Genomic DNA, 5,279 nt, shown 5'->3' with positions numbered 1-5,279 from the left:
TCTATATACAGTCTAAAACCAATAGAAAAGGTGAGTAAAAAGGATCCGTGGACCATCTGGGTCCAGCCAGGAGCGGTGGCACACGTTTTTACTCCCAGCACTTGGGAGGTAGAGGCAGGCAGATCTGTGAGTTTGAGGCCAGCCTGGTTGACAGTGAGTTCCAGACAAGCCAGAGATATATAGTGAGATCCTGTCTCAAAACAAAATTTGTGGAGTGATATGAATGGTGGGGCCAGGCAAGCATCATACCTGGTGCCCAGAGAAGGACCTGGGCATTTCTCTGGTAGAAGTAAGAACAAGGCCTTATGAAAGACCCCTCACTGAGAAGAGGCAGAGGTGACACTCCCTACCTGCTTGAGCATGTCTACCTGTCTCCACAAGACAGGCAGACATTCCAAAGTCTTCATGGAGGTCCCACCTGACTTACAGACCCAGAGGGAGTCAAGCCTGGCTTGGATTCTTTTAGTATGCCCAAACCTTCACAGTTCCATCCACAGCTCCCGGGAAGAGCCGGCCCCAGGAGACAGTCAATGCAGTTATACTGCTCTGATGGTGCAGCAGTGTCTGTGGGCAGATCGTGTTGTCCATAATCCAGACCCTGAGGAACTGGTCATAGGATGCACTGAAGACTTTGGTCAGATCTGGTATTGAAATGACTGCCAGGATATATATTGTGCCCACGTGGCCCATTAGTGTCTGCAACTGCTTATTGGATTCAATGTCCCATATGTGAATGAGGTTCTGGTAGGTGCTACAATGTGGTGATTCATCACAGCAACGGAATACATGCAGTCAAGGGCCCAAATGTCCCAGATCTTGATTGTCTAGTAAGAGCCACTGTACAGATAGCTCTGTGCTGCCACCTGGCCCAAACTCAGTGGTTGAGACCCGTGACTTCCTTCTGTGACTTTAGCTCAGTGCCCACCATGTCCCAGACCTTGATGGCTTTAAGGGAGCCACTGAATAGCATGTTATGGGAAGACACCAGTGTGCATACAGAGTTGTCATGGGCCCAGATGATGTTCACCTTCTGACCCCTGCAGTGTGCACCCCTGGATACAGAGTGACAGCACAATGCCATCATGACCTTCCTGTGTCTTTCGGCAGTTGTAAGTGGTACAAGTGTCTGGCCACACCTTGATCATCTTGTCAGAAGAGCCACTGAAGAGCAGGTCACCCATGGAATAGACACAGAGACACCATACAGGACCCTGGTATCCCACAAATGTCCCTTTGCAGTAAAAGATCTGCTGATGAGCATAGGATCCAAGGATACCCATGTTCTGGTGTGCATTGATGTGAGACAGCTCATCATTCAACATGGTTGCATCCCTTGGGAATTCCATGAAGTCCTCACTGAGCTTGCTCTGGTTCTCACCTAGGGCATCAAACTTGAGTTCAAGGCTCTTCTCCAGCTGGTCAATCTTCTCTGAGAGTTTGCCGAGCATGAAACACAGGAAGGCAACCTTCTGGTCTTCCTGAGCCAGTGCCACATGCATCTTGTGGAAGTGGTCTTCGACTTGCTGCAGGAACTCCTTCAAGCCCTCAAAGTGACGGGTTTCTAAGTGTATCTCATAGGTGTCCTGATTCCCAATAAATGTCCACCTGTACTTAGAGTGGGGACACTTGATGTGCTCTCATTCTGGTTCCAGGTCAAATCCTCTGAAGAGTCTTGCCGCTAACGGTTAAATTGGCAATCATTCCCATATGGTACTTTCAGTATATATAATGCAGTTTAATTTCCCCTGTTACTTTGGACTGTTGTAGTGAGTATTCTTTCCTATTGCTCCTAGTAAAACTCAGAAGTAAAGTAAGACTGAATCATGTGCAATTTTATCCAGGGCTACAGGGAGAAAATTCAAATGTGGGTTTTCTTATTCTTCAGGCTACAAGAAATTGTAAGGTCTCTCAAATAAAACAGCACACATTTAATCAGTTCATCTCCGTTTACAGCATATTTACCTCAGTTTTTCTGTACATGTTGTTCTTGACAAGAGATTAAATGATATACGAATATGCCTTCACATTAGTACATATGTGTAAATACATTAGCCCTTCTAGGACAGGTTAAAGCAATATCACATTTTATGACATTACACTAAATCTGAGTGTGAAGATTTTTTTTTAACTCATCATGGTATCTTCTCTGGTAGCAAAAAAAGGTATTTGTTCCTGAGCAGGGCTAATACTCATTCAGAATTTTTATTTCTATTAGGTATTGTTTCTGTTTCCATGTCTCACGGTCTCTCATTTTTCAAAGTTAAATGAATGTCTTACCTCTTCAATCACACAGTTTAGCTGGTGCCATTAGGCAAAAGGAAGACTTCTATCCTGAGAATTCTCAGCACGCTTTGTCTGTGCCTCCTGTCTCTCCTTTGATTTTGATCTTCTTGTTTATATAAGCATCTTTGACAGAAAGAACAAAATAAATGACAGTAGTGTCCCTTAGCTGTCACATTTTAATGTTCTTCTTGGTTTTGGCTTTGTGGTAAGGATTCTGTGTTGCTCCATTGAGAACCAAGAAATTAAATAAAGACAATACAAATTACACATCACCTAGTATACTTACTTAGCTAAAGGAGGTCCGTGATGCATTGAATCAAATTACTTTCATTGTTTGCTATAGCTGGAAGGGAATTCTTTGAGTCTATCTACCTACCCACCTATCTATCTATCTATCTATCTATCTATCTATCTATCTATCTATCATCTATCTATCATCTATCTATCTATCTATCTATCTATCTATCTATCTATCTATCTATCTATCTATCTATCTGTATCTCACAGGGTAGTGGTGCTTGAGAGTTCATTTTAAGGCAAGGGTTAGATATTGTCCTTAATAACTATTTATGTTTGTTTCTGTGTTTAAGTTTTTCACTGAACCAGAAAATTGCTGAATTAGACTGGCTGGACAGTAAGCCCCAGTATTCTCCTGTTTCTGAAACTCCAGCATTGTGGTTAAGGCCAATTCCACTACACCCAATTTTATGTAGCTGCTGCAAATCCAAACGTAGGTCCTAATGTTTGACACTAAGCAAGCATAAAAATCACTTTTTCTATTTTTTAACAGTTTGCAACTAACCCAGAAGAAGGAAAAAATATGGTTTCTATGGTTTCATACGCTCTTTGAGTATCTGTATACATTTAAGACTTTTCTAATGTTGCATTAGGACCTACATTTCCATATTTTCAATGTGTGAGCATTTTTGCTTCAACCAAGTGTGTGATGGCTGCAGAATTTTATAGTGAACCATTTTAAGAACTTCTTCTAGGACTTAACACTAGTTTCTCGAATTAGATAATGAAGCAAGGAATCTCTAAGAGGCTAAGTGTTGAAATGAAAAATAATATTTCCCTTTATTTAACAAAGAAACTCAAACACAATGCACATATATAGAGATATAAGTTACTTCCTCTGTTCCTCACAGCTTTCTTAAAAAAAAAAACAAAAAAGAAAAAGACAAATCTCACAGAACATGGGAAAACACGTATTTATATTTGCAATATCTTAGTTTGTAGAGAACAGAATTAGCAGACATCATGGTTGGCTTCATTTACAAGAGAGAGAAAAACAGAAACAGAGAGGAGGGTTATAAACTCACTTTGCATTTCTAGCTGGTCTGAAACTTATTATGTAGAGCAGACTGGCCTAGAACTCACAGAGATCATCTTGCCTCTGTGTGAAGTAAAGACATGGGCTACTATACCTGGCTGTGGCTGGTTGGGGTATGAATTTAATAGAACTTAGTATAAACTGAGTAGGAAGCCTCACCTAAAGTTTTCTGACCATCTTAATCAATGTGGAAAGAAACAACTAAATTCTGGACTGAACCTTCTGCGAGCGTGGCAAAAGAAGGATCATCGTGCTTAGCTTTCCTGCTTATAGGCTAGTTATTTTGCCCTGCTACTTCTGCTGCTGCTGCTGCTGCTATTGCAGTATGATTCTTTCACCAATAACAGAACTAAATGATATTCCTAGGCCTTCATCATGCAATAGGGACCAGTGCACCTCCAGGAAACCTCTAGTTTTCAGTCATTGTAAGATTACTCCCACACTGGTACTGTTTTATACCAGATTATTTGAAAGTTAACTTAATAAACCCTTAATGTATGTTTATTTGTACATTAAATGTATTTTCAATATAACATTAGTGTGTCAATATAACATTAATAACATTAATATGTTATAAGACACTATAAATAATATAGTGTGATAATTTAATGTTAATAAATTATAATATAAAGGTATTTACAAATATTCACCTTATTGATTCTGTCCCTCTGGAGAACCTGGTCAAATACAGCAAATGTCTATCCCACTGAAGTATAATAAAAGGTTAACTCTGACACTGTAGGGGCTAACTAAACTAAACCCAAGCAACTAAGTCTGTCTATGAAGAATTTCTTTCAATGGATTATTTGAGGTGACATGACCCTCTCTAAATCTGGATGATAAGCTTCTGATGGTGGCACAAAATTGAAACTATTGAAATAGTTCCAATACTACTAGTCAGTAACCATTATTCAAGTATCTGGATCACAGTCTATAAGCCACACTAATAAATCCCCATATGTATGTGTATATATGCCAACATTTGTACATATTATATTCCAATATGTATCTTATATATATTCCAATATGTATTGCAATATATATTCTAATGTGTAATATAAATATTTTGATATGTATATACTCCCATATTTATATATACATATATGCATGTAATATACATATATGCATATGCATATATAAGTATGTACACATTTTTTTAGAGACAGAAACATAGGCTTTATTGCAGTATGTACACATTTTATATACATATTACGATGTGTATATTATACATTCTTATGTATTATATAAAATATTATTTGTAAAATATATTATATAATTATTATATATGTATAATACCTATATGAATTTATAACACTAATAGTTGAAAATACCCAGGATCTATATATTGTAGTTACTTTCATAAGTACTTAAGCAGATTTAAATAATATTAATCATGGAAAATTTAATACTCCATTCAAAAATTGAGCTTTTAAGTATTCTGAAATTAGACCCCTATCTCTTCACATTTTAAATGGATCAGTGACCTCATCAGTACTACAGATACTCTGAAACTGTGTTAGCCACTATGACATCCCACAGGTTCCATGGTGAATTTTTTTTTCTTTTGGGGAGGGACATTGCCAGGGGAGATGGAAGATATAGAGTAGAGTGAGTAGAATTAGGGCATATGATGCAAAATTCACAAAGAATCAAAAAGGGTTTA

General features: G+C 38.2%; 1 pseudogene; it reads right to left on the bottom strand.

The window, feature by feature from the left end:
- Positions 1–462: 462 nt before the first annotated feature.
- Traf7-ps2 (TNF receptor associated factor 7, pseudogene 2) lies at positions 463–1,980 on the bottom strand (annotated as a pseudogene).
- Positions 1,981–5,279: the final 3,299 nt, after the last annotated feature.

The sequence above is a fragment of the Rattus norvegicus genome, chromosome 3 (genome assembly GCF_021556685.1).
Source record: "Rattus norvegicus strain SHRSP/BbbUtx chromosome 3, alternate assembly SHRSP_T2T, whole genome shotgun sequence".
NCBI classification, from domain to species: domain Eukaryota; kingdom Metazoa; phylum Chordata; class Mammalia; order Rodentia; family Muridae; genus Rattus; species Rattus norvegicus.
The sequence above is the reverse complement of the archived record's forward strand: the minus strand, read 5'-3'. Positions and strand labels throughout refer to the sequence as shown.